An 18,359-nucleotide genomic window follows, 5' to 3' on the forward strand; every position below is an offset into this window, starting at 1 on the left:
AAAATTAAATTCCATAATTACCTTCCAGTTAAAAAGTACTCTTTTGCATTTTTTCCTAGGAACGCTGTACCGGCACATTGGCGGCCAGAGACCGGTTAACACGATTATTATTCACCTGAACGGATTTAAAATGCTAACTAAAGCGTTCTCCAGTAGATCTATCTAACTAGATCATCGCCCATTAAACTAAAAATGGTCCCTATAAAATTTTCAAAACGAATGATTTAAAAGTTCATTATTTTGAGTACAGGTACGTACCTACTTCATAAACATCTATTTCAGTTAAAAAAGAGAAAAACCGTAAATTGATACTGATTTGAACGATATCTTAGTTTTTAAGACGTTTTCTAGAGCATTGTACTTGCCTTATACCTAATATAGGCAGTCTGATAGGGCCTACCTCATTGCGGACTTCACGCGAATAAATCAAGGCTAAAAGAATATTTATCGCAGTAAGTTCCTTTTCCTTTTATGATTAATCAACATTGTGTACAAAAATTAACTAACATTTTTATTTAGGTGAGGTGCTATTTATGAACCTGTGTCGGCTCTGAGGGGCTTAATTAAGAGACTGCAAAAAGGTTTCTTTTGATGTTTTTTTTTTTTTAATATTAAAATATATATGAAATCATTATGAGGTACCTTGAATATTCACTCTAGTCTATACTCATGTTGATACTTACACTTATCTGCAGGATACATTTATAAATATAAAGCAGTAAAATGTAGGTATTTAAAATATTCTTTTCAATAAACGTTTTAAAATAATTTTCATGATAGAAACAAAATTACTTTGGCTCCCTGTGATAAGTTTATGATAAATCTTTTATAAATTTACCTACCAGTGAGGAATTATTACAGCCAATTTAAAAAGTAACCAAAGTGCAATTTACCTTTCCCACTGTGCTGTTGTATAGTTTCACGGTACGCGAATGGTTCCCCTCATCTTTCTCTGTAAAACTATTGTCACGTAAGCCTCACTTTCAATTCATTTTTTTTAATACTATAAGTAACACACGGACTGTTAAATCCTACTAATATTATACCTAAGTTTGTGAGAATTCAAATTTCACGCAAAAACGGCTTGACCGATTTGGTTGAAATTTGGTAGGTGATACCCTGCATTAACATATAGGCTACTTTTTATTGACACACTACGCGGGCAAAATCAAAGACAAATGATTATTAAATCAGTACAGTAGGCACCTATTAAAATGCTAAATCTATTGAAACGCTAGTAAGCTTTAATAATTACGAACAAAAAATGTTTAAAATGTTTTTTCGACGCTGAAACTAATTAGGCGTGTAGAAAAGACAAAAGATTAAAGGAAGTTCAAGAGGAAGCATTTGTTTGGCCTTACGTGCACCTTAGAGGTATAAGTTTCCGCTGGTTAATCGTAATATAAATAATGTTTTGTTAGATAAAACTTCGAACCACCAAAGAACATGTATGTAAGATCATGCAATAAAGCCGCATATCATTTTGATTTCTGTTTTATTAGTAATTGTTTTAAATACGATTTTTTAATTCGTTGGATATCTTTCATGATCACTGATGACTGTACAATAACAATAACCAGCAAAACTGCGTAAGTCTTCATTCACAAATATGTTAAATTTTTTATTAGATGTTCTACCTATACATATATAAAGGCTCCTGTATGATAAGCATTAAACTTGCACATATCGCAGTTTGTTTATAGAAACTTGTAGATTAAAAGGAAGCTTAATATTAATCAAGTAATTTATTACAAAGATGTTTTCACTTGGTACCTAAAAAATTATATATGACTCAGGTCACCAGCTAACTTAGTACAAACGGGGCTACAGTCCCGTTGTTAGGTCAACATCAATTTACTTAAAAAAACAGGTACTATAGTTCGGCCATTCAGAGAATGCGTTCCTGACACGTCGCGATTGAACTGACGACGTAACTACATTCATTGATTATTGATATAATAATGTTGTTTTAATGCTCCTCAATTGTTAAAACGGTAAACAACCAGCAAAAATATTTTTATCGTAACTGCAACGCCATTGCAAAGTTACGTCGTCAGTTCAATCGCGACGTGTCAGGAACGCATTCTCTGAATGGCCGAACTATAGTTTTCAGTTTCCCTTATCAATTAAAACATTTGCTCAGGTACATAAAAATAACAGTTACCAGTTCCGACACAAACCCATTTCGAAGTACATCCAAATATTTGAGTATCCTGTCAAATACACGACGCGTGTATTCGCTCGTTCTGTATTCGTAAAACGCGTGCGTCGTGACGTCATGCAGGGAGTATTTATCAGACGAAAATTCCGTCCCGGGTGAAACAGCCCATATACCGCACGCGACTCGCGATTGATGAAACCGGTAATTTTTTATGTGTCCATAACTACCCTCGGCGAAACTTCATATCGAAAATATTGGCGAATCAACGGACATTTTTGCCCCCGACACTATTTAGGAATAAACAAAATTTTAAAAATCTTAGATAAATAGATAAGAGGGTTGACATACCTGCCAAAAATACCCAAAAATAGGAACTGTACGCGGGTTCTGTCTGATATGAATATAGAATAAGTTTTATTAAAGATAAAATATCGCTCTTCTTGAAGTAGGTATTTCGAGAATGGAGTGATTCTCTAGAGTATACCTAAGACGTATCGGAAGTCGTATAGAGAACCGCTAAGGCAACATTTAGGATAAGGGGCGGGCGGCAACTCACGCCTAGAGATGGGACATGAGATATAATCATCGAGCCGATTTGATTTTTTCAGGCATTAAACGATGAGGTATTAGTCATCACTCTTGTATAATAGATATTTTAATCAAATTGGGGTAGAAAAACTGAGTATCAGTCAAGTGTAGGTATTTATGGCAGACAAAGCTTTTTACCCCGTTTAAAGAGAATAACGCTTGAATACCCTTCAATTTTGAATTTGACCTCATCTTTTGATGAATTCGACAAAAGGTAACTCTTTACCATTATTCAGATACTTAAACTTTCACTTGTCATCAGCACGCTACACCTGCCACTTATCTTGCTTTACCAACCTTCTATCATTCACACCAAGACATACAACAGTTTTGCATAATAATCAATCATACCAGTGCCAGCGAGCTCACCTTATGTTTTAGAATGTATTCGGTTGTTTGCAAAAACTTTGCTTAATAATAAAAAGTTCTATTGAAACTTTTATGAATTCCGTATTCAGCAGCTTATTTAGCAAATCAAATTATGTTAGAACATAGCATTATCATAGAAATCTTTTGTGCCTTCTGACAAATTTATGAGCCGTTGGAAAGCATGAAGTGCGTTGAACATAAAATTCTAAATAGCATAACTCGGAATGGAGTTACAGCGCTTGCGGGAGGCATAGTCTGCAAGGTGTCGGGTGAAATGGCAAGTAATATTGTTAAGCGGCGGAAGCGCGCACGTCACTAGCGGGTAGCTTTCGAGTCGCTGCGATCAACCAAAACCCGAAAGAAACGAACAGTCGTCCGCCGCCACGAGGGTAGAGAGCTCGCGTCCCGCGTTCCAAGCTCCATCCGAACCGAGTCGCGAACTGAACGCTCGACCTCACTCGCCGCAAACCGTCGCAAACTAACTCCAACACTATAATATTCACACGAATACTACCAAAAAATAAACAATCGTCATTCAAATTATTACGACAAAATTTTTAATATTACAAAAATTCTATCCAAAGTTACACGTTGCCTTATAATTTTGGTAACTGTCGCGATCTATCTAAACATTCAACTGACCCTGTACAGCAGGCTGTCCTTCGCCGTCTGAATAAAATAAGGTAAGATTATAACTTAATTAAAACTTTGAAGTCCGCAAATTGTTTGACATACTTTTATCCCAACTTGGATTTTACGTCGAAAATAAACAATTGCAGATTTTCATCTTTGGATGATGTTATTTCAGTCTTTTATGTATTTTTGATAATTTGGGTTGTTTGTTTATGGTTTACATTTCAAAATAAAATCTGCAAGGATACGTGGATTTCTTTATCCAATTGCTGTGCGATTTTGCGACATTAAAACCATGGTACTATTTTTACTAAACGTAGTGCGTAGTCAACCATCGGTAACTTTTCAACTTACTGTATTGCCGCGCTTTGCCGTAGCAACAAGTTAAGGAACTTTAGAAGAACTGCATTCCGTTTTTGTGTGTTGAATACCCGCTTTGCGAATTAATATACAAATATTTGGCTAACGCATTTTATTTTTTACCTTATATAATTTGTGTTTAACAAAATTCAAATTAAAATTAAGTATGATTGAACTTAAGTGAAGTTAACGGGTAACAAATAGGACAATTAAGAGGTGATGAAACGAGCTTGATTAAAACTTGTAATGACGGCCCGGGCGGCTTGAAATGATATTTTTGTTTGTCAATCAACTTTTACGAATAAACAAGGATAAAACAAGGCACTCACCCACGTCTATTAATTCGATTTTAAAGGGTTTTCTAGACTAATCAAGTAGATCTGCAATAATATTCAACAATAAAAAATGTTTAAAAAGTATTTAATTCTTAAAGATTCTACTCGTAGTTTATCAAAAATTAATCTTTTTTTGAATAAAACTTATTGTTCTATTTTCAAAAGAACTTCTGCATATCTTCAATATAAAATAACAAAGATTTCTAGAGTTATACGCACAATATCTATTTTTATCTTTGTATAGTCGTATTATAGTTTATGGATCATTTAAATTTGTTTACAGATGACTGCACAGTGGGAATATCTTTGAACCCACGCAATAACAGTAGAGCACTCGTGTTCCGAGTATCTACATCATATTTCTTCGTGTATGGGAATATTCCTATTGCCCTTTATAACAAGACAGATTTTATTCTTAAATAAAAATTGAATGACGACTGATAGCTATAATGCTAAACATTTTTAACATACAACTAAAAAAAATATGTCGATACTATAGATTTCATAAATTGTAACACATGGGAAGGTTAGTGTATGTGTGAGCATAATAAATGACCTAGCGTTAATCCTCAGTGAAGCATCAGACCGTACGTATGTATGTAGAACTTTCACAAACTCCCTCAGTAAACATAATAATATACTGATATGTCCGCGCTCAGGTAGGCCCGATAACATTTTCTCTTTGTCCGCATAAATGCTAACCTCTCATCCCTTAACAATTTGGCAAAAAGGCCAGTCGTGCTAAATTTCAACTGTAGGAAGAAATATAAATGGGTTTGGTATTTACATCGATATATTTACATAATATTTACAAGATAAATTGAGACAATAAAAATATACATTTTCTTCCTACCAAAGAGAAAAAACCGACTGCCGACTGGTTTGACAAGTCTTCATTTTACGAACGTAGCTGCCAAACCAGCCGGCCAGTACCAATAAGTGGCGAAAGAGGTAGGTCACCACATCACCCCCCCCCAGAGACCTTCAAGGGCGATAATAAGCTGGGAAGTGGACGCGACGTCCTGACCGCGTCGTTCTGATGACGCCATCGTCAGCCGAAGGTAAGCCTCGGTTATCCGCGTCAGGTGAGTAGTGATGAGTGTTATTGTCGAGTGGTGACTGTGGTGAGTTATGTGCGATAGTGTTGTGTGGTGAGTGTGCTGTGGTGTCAGGGTCACGCAGTATGAAGGCCGGCTTGATGCGGTCTATCGATACTGTGACCTGTTTACCGTTCACCAGTAGTTTGAACACCTTGTCACCTCGTTCGAGCACCTTGTGAGGTCCAGAGTATGCCGGTTTCAGACCACCACCAGCAGTGCAGTCCCTAAGGAACACGTGCGTGGCTGTAGCCAGCTCCTTGAAGACAAATGTCTTGAAGCGGCTGTTGTGTCTGACTGCTGGTGCTGGCTGCAAACTCCGGACAATACTCCGAAGCCTAGAAAGGTAATCGGTCATGTCGACCGTTTCCTCGACCTGCGGGTCGAAGAACTCGCCTGGAAGGCGCAGTGGCTGGCCGAACACTAACTCGGCAGCGGAAGCCTGTACGTCTTCCTTGAAGGCACTGCGCACTCCTAACAGCACAAGTGGAAGAGATTCCACCCAACTGCTGCCTGCGTGGCAGGTGATTGCAGCCTTCAGTTGACGGTGGAATCGCTCCACCAGTCCGTTGCAGGCTGGATGGTAGGCAGTGGTCCTACGATGCTGAAAGCCAGCAATGCCGGATAGGCACTTAAAGAGGGCCGATTCGAACTGCCTACCTCTATCGGTAACGATATCCGATGGGCAGCCGAATCGGGCAATCCATCCACCCAGTAAGGCCTTTGCCACGGTTTCTGCAGTGATGTCTGCCAGGGGTATTGCCTCAGGCCATCGCGTAAAGCGATCGACGGCGGTGAGACAATACCGGAAACCTTGACACAGCGGCAAAGGTCCTATGAGGTCAATGTGGATGAAGGCAAATCTCGCCTGGGGCAACTTAAAGGTCTGCAGTGGTGCAGAGACGTGCCGTGTGGTTTTAGAGCGCTGGCAAGCCAGACAACTCTGAGCCCAGTTACGACAGTCCTTCCTAACCCCAGGCCACACATAGCGGGCTGCAATCAGCCTGGCAGACGCCTTAGTACCAGGGTGACTCAAGGAGTGCAGGCTGAGAAAAATTGACCTGCGCAGCTCCTTGGGTACAAAAGGTCTAGGCGTGCCGCTGCTGAGGTCGCAGTACAGCTGCTGTTGTGAACCTGGGACGCTAACCAACTGCAGACGCAGTGAGTTGTCCCCGGCGAGCAGCTGCTGCAGCTCCTGGTCATCTTCTTGTGCTGCAGCGATCCTCTCGACGGGCACAGGTTGAGTAATCTCCTCAACCCGCGAAAGGGTATCCGCCACGACATTATCCTTCCCGGAGATGTGCCTGATGTCAGTAGTGAACTGAGCAATCAGGTCCAGGTGACGGAACTGTCGTGGGGAACAGTTTTCTTTACGAGAGGTGAAGGCGAATGTGAGAGGTTTGTGGTCCGTGTAGATCACGAAGTCACGAGCCTCCAGCATATGCCTGAAGTACTTCACGCTCTCGTAAATAGCGAGCAGTTCACGGTCGTAAGGAGAGTACTTAACCTGCGCGTCGCTCAGCTTCCTGGAAAAGAATGCCAGAGGCTCCCATGCTCCTCCGGTACGCTGCTGTAGAACTGCACCTATAGCCTTGTCAGACGCATCCGTGACCAGCGCCATCTTGGCGGTGCAGTCAGGATGCGCCAACAGTGCTGCTCGACACAGACTGTCCTTGCAGCCCTGGAACGCCTCACGTTGGTCCGCTGTGAAATTGACAGGGTGCGAACCCTTCACGGAGTCGGAGAGCAGGCTGTTGAGAGGTGCTTGACAGGCTGCGGCATTCGGGATGAACCTGCGGTAGAAATTTAGCATCCCGAGGAATCTGCGCAGCTCCCTGACCGTTTTTGGCTCAGGAAAATTCTGGACAGCCTCAACTTTGGCAGGCAACGGTCTCGTCCCTTTGGAAGAGATGTGATACCCTAAAAAATTAACCTCCGACGCACCAAAGACGCACTTAGCACTGTTGATGACCATACCATACTCTCGCAGTCTGGTGAACAGCTGACGCAGGTGCAGCTCGTGCGTCTTTTGGTCTTTCGAGAACACCAAAAAATCGTCAAGATATGCGTATGTAAAGTCCAAACCCCTGAGCATCTCATCCACGAAGCGCTGAAACGTCTGTGCGGCATTTCGAAGCCCGAACGTCATGAACGGAAATTCGAAAAGCCCGAACGGAGTCGTGATCGCAGTCTTCGGGATGTCATCCGGATGCACTGGAATCTGGTTATAAGCCTTAACTAGGTCAATCTGCGAGAAGATGGTACAGCCAGACAAGCTGTGCGCGAAGTCCTGGATGTGCCGGATAGGGTATTGATCCGGGACAGTGCGTGCGTTCAGCATCCTGTAGTCGCCACAAGGGCGCCATCTATTGCCCTTTTTAGGAACGAGGTGAAGAGGCGACGACCACGGTGACTCGGATAAACGGCAGATACCGGACCGCAACATGTCATCAAACTCGGCCCTCGCAATTTTTAATTTGTCCGGTGCTAATCTGCGTGGGGATGAAGATACTGGTGGCCCTGGCGTAGTACGAATGTGGTGTACTGTATTGTGTTTGGATGTGTCGTGTATGCCGCGAGGTCGAGTGATGTCGGGATATTCCCGCAGTATGTGTGTAAACGCGGAATCACCGAGACTCACCCTCACCGAAGACACATCATCAGAGCGGCGGACAGGCGACGCCGGGGTGGAGAGCGTAGTATGGTTGTCGATGAGGCGTTGGTTCCTGCAATCGACAACCAAATTATAATAAGACAAAAAATCCACACCTATTATCGCCCTTGTAACGTCTGCAACAATAAATCGCCAGGCGAAGTCGCGGCGCAACCCTAGGTTTAATGTTAAGCTCACAAAACCGTAAGTGTTTATCACAGTGCCGTTTGCTGCACGCAGTTCATACTCTGTTTTTCCTAATCGTCGCGGAATCGCCGACCGGGGGTATACACAGAGGTCGCTGCCGGTGTCAACCAAAAACTGTATCTTCAACCTTTGGTCGGTGACGAAGAGGCGACCAGCGCTCGGACAATCATCGGCCGCCATCACAGATTGCCCCGCGCATTTCCCGACGTTGTGTAGTCGCACGGTTTAATACACTTCTTAGCGTTATCACCGAACCGCTGGTGGTACCAGCACTGCGATCTTCTGGAGCTGGACCGGTGACGTGAGCGACTACGGGAACGGCTTCTGTTGCGGGATAACCTCTCGAGCTTGAGCGCCATCTTCTGCATCTGCCGGTTTAGCGCGGCGATCTCGGCGTGCAGACCGCTGGTGGACGACGACGGTGCAGTGGCGACGGCAGCTGTTGATGCCACCTGCGCGGGACCGGTGATGACGTGGATACGGTCCGCTAACTCGGCCAGCTCGGCCAAGTCCAGCTTGGATTGCGACGCCACTATGGTCTGCGTACCTGCTGGCAGACGGCTCGTCCACATCGTCCGCAGAAACTCCTCGGGAACACCTGGACCGGCGAGGTTGAGGAGGTGCCGGTAAAACTGCGACGGCTTCCGGTCGCCGAGCTCCTCGTGCATGAGAAGCTGCTTCACCTTCTCCTCGCGTGAAGCTGACTGCCTCTTGATGAGCTCGGCCTTGAGCTTTTCATACTTATCGCTGGCGGGCGGGTTGGCGATTATGTCTTCGACGACGTCGGCGTATTTCGGGTCGAGGTGACCCGTGACGTAGAAGTATTTCGTCTCGTCGGTTTTGATGTTCGCCAGCGCGAATTGCGCGTCCATCTGCGCGAACCAAAGCGCCGGCTTCTCAGGGTAAAACGGTGGAACTCGCACGCCCACGCGGCATGCCTCCGCAGCGTCGATGCCGACTTTGCTAGTCTCAGCACCGTCAACGTCGGCTTTGCTGATCGACATTGTTGTCGTGCTCAGACGGGGTCACCAAATGTAGGAAGAAATATAAATGGGTTTGGTATTTACATCGATATATTTACATAATATTTACAAGATAAATTGAGACAATAAAAATATACATTTTCTTCCTACCAAAGAGAAAAAACCGACTGCCGACTGGTTTGACAAGTCTTCATTTTACGAACGTAGCTGCCAAACCAGCCGGCCAGTACCAATAAGTGGCGAAAGAGGTAGGTCACCACACAACCAACGCAGATTAGAAAGGTTATTTTTTTATTATTCTCTTAATTGCCGCTTAGCAATGGGCTCAATTTAATGCTTTGCTATAATTGCATTGAGACTGAAAAGGATGAGTGTGTAGTAACATTGTGATAAAGCTCATTATCATGTTGTCTACAAATTATTTGACATATATCACTATTACCTATTTGATAATGCCTTACTTAAATAGCTTTATTTTGTAAATTAACAACCTAACCCTGGTAAGTACCCTGGAGATGGAGATAGTCTACTTTCTGCCTGGTTAAGGAAAACAACGTTTGGACTTCCTTATTTTATACTTCGGGGCGTTCATTCATGTTTTCTTAAGATTAAGTATAATTTTGATGATTCTAAATTCTAATCTTGTTTATATTTGCTTGCCAAAGACTTGAAATATTGATAGACATATCCGTATATATAGAGTCAGATCAGTGAAGTTTACGGATGCCGTAGATAGCAATCAGACGACTTTGGCCTGGTTAGTCAGACAAGGTAACACAGTTATTGGCTGTCAGTCGAACCTTGGGATTTAGGATTATATCAAATACGTCCAGTTAGTTATAGATAGTAATATAAACCATCTATAGACATGGGTTAATTTTAACTATGTTTAATGCCTAATGATTAAGCTCTGATCAAACATGAATAAAATACCTAAGTAAGTACGTAGATAATGAACCGTGAACGGTGACACTACGGTTCAAAATTTATTGTACGCATATTCAACATTAGCTACTGTTGAAACGTCCGTAAAAGGTAATGTAGGTAGTATGAGAGTTCCAAAGTGTAATATATCGAGAAAATCCAATGGAGGTTTAAGTAAAATAATTGGCAGCCATAATTGTATTAATAAATAACATTATTGTATAAGCCGACACGACAATCGTGTGTGTATAGGTATCAGGAACGTAAAAGTTTTTGGTATTAATGTCAGCCTCGAGGCTTCGTTATTCAAAAAAGAAGATATTAAAAGTTCTACGTAGCTTTGCCGTTCGGCCGGGTCACCCAACAAAAACTGATTTCTGACAGTTCCACGACGGTAAATGTAAAAGAAATCTGGGATTAGCCAGCCGATTACGCAAACTACTCAACATTTTGGGAAGCGAATTCATTTCAATGTATTTCATTTAAAGCTCAGACTTAGCTATAAGATTGTTTTTGCTGAGATATTCTTCTTAGTATGCAGTGAGCTCACGTGATTTAACTATTCATTTGTAAGCAAAATCAAATATTTACTGAAAATACGTTTTTTTCCAGCGAATTATTATAAGTTGACGCATGCACGTAACGTATAAAAAAAATGCTTTATTTATTTTATGACTATTACATATTATGCCTATTAACATTTTCTTATGTGATCCGTGCTGTAGGTAGCCTCTACTGATATCCATCTATCATCAGATTTTGATGTTTACGCCCACCTAATGTTCTTTCACTACGATGAACGTACATTAACAAACTTTATTCCTTAAAATAGCCAGCAAGATTTAGACTTATTCTTAATCTAGGCTTGTAGAAACACAAGGGTTCATACCTATAACACAACATGTATATCTTTTAATTATTTTTATTTTTAATTATAACCGTGTAACGGGTTAAACATGTTGCAGTGGTATAATTAATGATATTAAATAGTTATTATGAAAATAATCCCTTACCTATCTATTCGATAATATAATACACTGAATTGCCTAGTAGCAAAGTATAATTCCACGCTGCATTAGATAGTATAGACCCGTGATGATTAATTTTACAGTAACAGACGTTATTGTGTTACACAAAATACAAAGCACATAATGCGGAACAAAGATAGTGATGATCCCATTGTTCTATTATATTGAGCATAATTATAAAATTGATTAGTGCATGATAGAAGGCTCAGTTGGCGCGTGGAAGTATGATGGCACGTAATGACGTGGTGGCGATCGATTGGTTCGATCCACCAGTAGTAGTCAGTCGCGGTGTGGCCTCGGCTGTGGGACCGCCCATCACCTTCTACCATCGATGCAATTGCTGCGGGGCGGCGTACTCGCCTTATACATCAAACTATGCATTCTATTTCTGAACTTAAGGTTACACTAGTCGATATTTTTCCCATACAAAGTTCGGAGTGCTTTTACTCTACATTGTGACATAATACATTCAAAATTAAACTTGATATCGTTTTATATTGTTATTAAGTTTGTCTGTACGGATTTAAAAAAAAATAAAAAAATCCCAGTAAAAAGTTATGAGCCAACAAAGTTCCGTTTTTCTAGACAATTTTAACGCAACTTTGAGTGTTAAAAAGTCCCATAAAACATGTAAAATCTCCAAAACGAAGTCCGCTCCGACATAGCTGAATTACTAAAGAGTTCTATAAAATTTATTTCAAATTGATTTATACAGTAGTTTTTTCAGAAAACGCTTTTTTCTGAAGCACGCTTCGTCTTTTTTTACGTACTCGTTTTGCGATGAATTGTCGTGCATTTCACTCAATAGCATCCCCCCCGGCAGAAGCGCGGGGCGGAGCGGAGAAAGACGCTTACACACACATGCTTATTTCCACAATTTTTACGTTTTGCACGATATTTTGTCGTGCAACTGTGCAAATTTTAGTGCAACTATTTGTTTGATTGTTTTGGGCTCAGTCTGCTGCTGCGGCCCACGTCTTTCGTATCGTATGTGTGTAGACTATTCTCCTAGCGCTTATCGTACGTAAACATTACACTGACCCCCGGCTAAAACTCTGGATTTCGATACTACCTTCTTTATCTGTTTGACTTGGCACTGAACTTTGGACTTAGTATTTTCGTTTGTGATTGGAATTGTTGGTTTGAGTGGAATAGTGGATACTATTTCAGTGAAGTGGTTTTCATTGAGTGCAAAACACGTGTGGAAAACAATAAGAAACAAGAAACAATGGGTAAGTAGTACAAGTTATCATACCTAAGCTTCCTTATTAGATAGGTTTACCTCTTACCTACTTATCATATATACCTAAATTAGGTACTATTATTATTTTTCCATAAATCAAAGTAGGTAAGTACGAGGTAAGCTAATAGGTACGTTTCTGGTTTACCGTTGAACCACACGACTTGGGACTTTGCCTCCGGTGGTGTCGATAGGTAGGTAGGATAGAAGTACACCAGTTGCTCTATAAAAGATGGCACTATAGTAAATTATTTATTAGGTAGGTACCTAGCTATTATTCGCGGCACGTAAGTTGAACCAAAATGTAACCATAGAAACGATCGCCATTTTAGATCAACTTGCCGCGTACGCTATGTACCTATTCGTAATTAACGTGAACGAAGCCGCGGGTAAGTACCTACATAAAAGCTTGTAAATGAACTATTTTGATTATCGGTAGGTAAGATGGTAGGTATTATCACAAAATGTTTTGAGGTTTACGATAATTTTTATCGTAAAATCCATAAACACAGCTCAGAGACCAGTCACGGACACGATATTGTGCCTCAAGTTGAGGCCCTCAACTCAGGACTCACTTACGGCTTGCGCGTCCAACAGTTCCCGCTCGAACGGTCAATAGTGTTTGTAAACTGTGAGTAGGTATAAAAAGTGTAGTCTACATATTTTGTGGCTGTAGGTCTGTACTGTTCAAACTTTGAGTGCGAGAGCGCCGATTGCGCCAAAACATCGTGTGATGTCCGTGTCTCTGTGAGCGTTGCTCGAGCACGCTGTAGGTACCTAGGTATATTTATATTGTGGTCATCGCGCGTGGGCTCCGTGAGAAGGTACGCGACTAGGGTTGCCAACCATACTTTTTTATTATATACTTTATATTTTTATTATATATTTTTATTATATACTTTATTACGTACTTTATTTTTGGTAAACATACTTTCTAGGTACTTTTGTGACAAATATTTTATAATTAATATATTATATTTAATATTTTTTTTGACGTTCGAAAAGTGCTGTTTTGCAGCCAAGTTTGAATAAATGAGTTTTGATTTTGAATAAAATACATTTATACAAATACTGTATTTTCAAATCTTTACTTCCACCTAAAATGAAACAATAATAATTGAACAATTACAATTTGAAAAAACACGAATACGTTCTTTTTCAAATTGAATCAAGTTTGTTGCTGGCATATGCAATTTTTATTAAAAAAAAATATAATACCGTGTAATTATAACTTGGTATAATTATAATGTTATTTTTGTGGAACAGATTCAAAAACTTGGCGAATGGGGCAAAAAGGGCGTCTAAAACTAAGCGCCCGCAGGAAGAAGCTCAAAAGATCAGCGAGAGGATATTTCATGAATAAAGAAAATATTCCTCCAGTGCATGATACGTTCCAACAGCAAGTACGATTTATTTACACCGTTGCCATTTCTTCACATTCACGTAGATGAGGTAAGAGAGACTATGATAGAGCGTTTGAATGTCTTAGCAGTCTCAAAGTAGGATACAATAATGACAAAACACAGCGTGTCTATTCATCGCTAAAAGGAGCCCGTTCACCTTCACTCCTGCTTTTCGGAAGTATCATCACCTTTAGATGCTGAATATCTTCAAAACCACGAGGGTAGCAATTGGTAGCAACTAATGGTAGCTGGTAGCAATTAGGTAGCAACTCTCTATATGTATTTCGAGAGGATCTGAGAGTTGTGACAGGGATCCTGACGCAGACGTTCATTTCGACTAAAGTAGCTGCTAGAAAATTGTGCGTTCTTGCAAAGGCCCAGTGGTAATTCACACCGGGACATGATGTTTATACAAAGCACAACCCCGATCATGAGTGGCGGGATTGCAGTCAATAAACTAGTTTATACTAAATAAATGTATGTGTTAAAAAAAATGAAGAGGTTTTATAACTATGGTAGTGTAAGGTGACTGACTAGTGGACTTAGTACTAGTGTGCTTACGGAGACGCGATGCGTTACACGGCGTTTTGGGGGTTCGTTCAGCAGCGGGCCGCGTTATCGCACATAAGGTAATGTACGACAACCTGGGTGGCAACGCGCCGCGCAACGCGTCACATCTCCGTAAATAAGCACTTATAGTGGGTCTCGCTTATATAAATCCCCATTTTTTGTTTCAGATCACTTCAAGAAGCAATTTCGCCGCCTTTGTCGCATTTGCCGCAAACACCGCGGTCGGCGTTTTTGAGAATGTAAACAAACAGAAGAAAGCAACCTTATTTCTAAAGGAATAAAGTATTATTTTTATATGTTTCTGTTCCGTTCTTTGGTAAAAGCCGCTTTGCCTATTTTATTGTTTTATCTTTCATATTCGTTACAAAAATTGTGATCGAGTTACACGTCTCTACTGCTCTCTTCGTTCTTCGTATGTATAATGTCAACTAAAAAAAATGAGAAACGCTATTCGACACGAAAATAACTGTGTTACTGCTTAAAAAAATCAAAATGTTCAATAAAATCAATAAAATTGATTTCTAAATACATGTAATACATATTATAGATAAATAACACCCAGACAACATTTGTCCTGGGTGGGAATCGAACCCACGACCTACGGCATAGCAGTCAAGATCACTAAGTACTAGACCAACAGGCCAGTCAAACTGATTTTACATTGTGTTATCATAAAAAATGTTATTAGGTACCTACGCCTTGGGACAATTACTGAAATCCATGCGAGCATCACTAGTCGGTACCTCATAAAATAAGCAACTTCTATGAAATCTATACTAATATTATAAAGAGGAAAACTTTGTTTGTTTGGTTGTAATGGATAAACTCAAAAACTACTGGAACGATTTTAAATATTCTTTCACCATTAGAAAGCTATATTATCTGCGAGTAACATAGGCTATATTTTATCCCGGTGCGGGCAGTAGCTCCCACGGGACGCGGGTGAAACTGCGGGAAAACGGCTAGTATAAAATGATAACAGTATCTATTATTTTAGTACGAGTTAGTAAGCGCTTGCTGACTTTTCGGTAGCGAGCAGTACACAGCAGCATGTATGTATGTGTGTCTAATGTCGTTTTGATTCGTAACGGTGTTTGTATGCGTGTTTGTTTGCACGAAACGCATTGTGCAAATAGACTAGCGTCTAACTGCTCATCACTGGGGCTATCTCTGTCGCACACGATGTCAGATGAGACAGCGCGCTTTTTGGCCACGCCCCTGAGTGAGTTCGAGCCCGCGACTAGTTTAACCTTAATAATGGATTTATTGCCTACGTGGACACAATAAATACATGACCACACATCGAATGAAATATTGTCGGAATAATCTACCTTCCGAGCTTAAGGGCCTTATACGAGCTTAGGCTCAGTAATGTTTGCACGAGAGTCATGATATGTCCATTGGCCAGCCTCCCTATACATTAAGTCCTTATATTACTTGATACTTTCTTTTCCTTGTAAAATTATTATACTCTGCAAGTATTTAACAATTTTTAATCTCAGTTAAGTTAAATATAAACCAACAGTATAAACATAGATATCGATGCTATGCGACAGTAATACGAATTTATGATCGTCCGATTGTGCTTCATAAAATCTGGTGTAAGCTAAGTTACTTAGTTGGCAGCAGATATTACTTTGTGTTGTAAGAAAGAATCAAATCAGGTATCAGGATTTAAATATTTTTATCAGCTTATTACTATGTAGGTTCATGTAAAAGCAAGTAGGTAAGAAAAAGTAGGAAAATAATTGAATCATCAAATCGAAAAATTAAATCATGATCATTTAATTTTTCGTATTTGTTTATCATTTGCACTGATCAATTATAAAGCATCTAATAAGGTTATACCTACATACAACACAAGCACATCTCAGACCATAAGTTGTTTGTTCCAAAAACGACCTGAAAACGAAATACCTATAATCTGATTTCAATGTTAAACGTATGTCCGCCGAATATTTTATGCAAACGAATTGTAATGAAAATTAATATTTTGCTATCATAACATTATAGCAGTTTGAAACGAATGTAGGTAATATTGATGTGCCTGCTTAATTAATGTTGTTAAGTATAAACATCAGGCAAACATGAGCCTTAAAAAAGAGTAAAAAGGTTACCAAAAATATCATCCGGAATATAATTTTCTTTAGTCGTATTTTCTAATTAAAATGATTCACAAACTTGATGTCTTGTATAATTACAACAACGGTGTAGAGAAGTTATATTTATCAATTTAAAATTTATTTCCTTATAATATCTGCTGAATTGGATCAACTATACACTGAAATTAAAAAACAAGCTAAAAAACATTATACGGCCCGCTTCAGAGAGGTTGGACTCCCTAATCCGAAGAGAAGTTCCGTATAAAAATATGAGATGGTTCAAATTGAACTTGAAAGTCTTGTTTCTATGAATGTTGTAAAGTTCTATTCAATTATGTATCTAGCTCGTATTGTTTGGAAATATGATCAAATTTTTGTTCTTTTAGCTACCTTAAAGTCCAAAACTTCATTTTAACTTGCTTATTTTCGCTGTAGCAAAATATCAAGCTCAGACAATGTGAGCATTTAGAGAGTATCTTGAAGAATATTCTACTCAACTCTATAAAAGGGTCTCGTGCTCTAAGCTGTAATGTAATCAAAACAACACTTGCGAGACAAGTTAATTTTGTACAAACAATAGCTTTATCTAGAACTTAGCGTGTTCATGTTGAACTTGACCTCTAGATGTTCCAAGGACTAACTTTAAATAAACGAGACAAACATAAGAGTGCAACATATTACAACTGTTGTGGATTACAAAAGGTTCTATTATATGGTTTGAAAAAACACGTAGAGAAGCCTCGTAATAAACTGCTGTCGGTGGATTCCGTTCCGTGGTTGAATGAAACAAGCGATTCGTAACACAGACTAATCGCGGCCACAACTGTAGCCGACTACTCTATTTTGTTCTGTTGCTCTTTTCAACATATCATCTCACATTTCTTTTTCGCTATTCAACTGCCTCTGGTTAGAATAGAAAATTCCAACCTATACCTGCTACCGAATTTTACAGCAAACATTTTTGAATCATATTCAAAGCTAAAGTAAACCTACATCGGACAATATATGAGTGTCCATATAGCTAATGTTCAAATACGAAAGATTTATTAGAACACACTTTCATAACATGGGGTTTATAATAAATAACGTAGGGATTACCAAACAGTCAAAAAACAAGGGTGAGCCCGGCAAGGCCCAGGGTATTGTCATTTATTTTACCTATCCGTATCTTATAATTTATCTAATGGACAGAACATAATGAGTTGTAAAGAAAAAGTTCAACTATAAAAAATAAACAACAATAATTTAAAGGTTTCAAAACCAACCATATTTAACAGGTAATAAAAGAAACATGTTTCATGAACATTTTAAGCAACACTAAAGTGTACATAGTTTAAATTTGTTCTTCTTTATCCATACTCGAGTGCTTTGGCTTTCGGAGTAAGAAAAGTAATGTCTCGATGGGCTCGGCTGGAACTGGGAGATAAATAGATAGAAGAGGTTCCTTCCACCGTAACTGAGATAATGAAGTTGGGGGATCTCTTGAACTATCTTGGAGTTGTAGGATAAAGCCACATGTTTCAGTGTCGGGAATAAAGATGTCAGCTTACATTGAAATCCTTCTTTTTCTTATTTAGCAACAACATACCTAAATCTTTTTTGAAACTAATTAACTAATTGAATGTACACATATTGACAATCTTTTATTAGTCCTACTAATATTATAAACGCGAAAGTTTGTATGTATGAATGTATGGATGTTTGTT

At 39.6% G+C, this 18,359-nt stretch overlaps 1 protein-coding gene across 2 annotated transcripts in view; it reads left to right on the forward strand.

Annotated features, from left to right (window-relative positions):
- The first annotated feature begins 3,475 nt into the window (after positions 1–3,475).
- Positions 3,476–18,359, forward strand: part of LOC124645049 — a 125,457-nt gene continuing 110,573 nt past the window's right edge. Inside the window, exon 1 of one of the 2 annotated variants that reach the window (XM_047184782.1) lies at positions 3,476–3,801. The gene's annotated coding sequence lies outside the window, so the exon portion shown is untranslated. The remainder of the gene's footprint in view (positions 3,802–18,359) is intronic. The other variant, XM_047184783.1, reaches the window with a different exon arrangement.

Source organism: Helicoverpa zea, chromosome 31 (assembly GCF_022581195.2).
Source record: "Helicoverpa zea isolate HzStark_Cry1AcR chromosome 31, ilHelZeax1.1, whole genome shotgun sequence".
NCBI classification, from domain to species: Eukaryota; Metazoa; Arthropoda; class Insecta; order Lepidoptera; family Noctuidae; genus Helicoverpa; species Helicoverpa zea.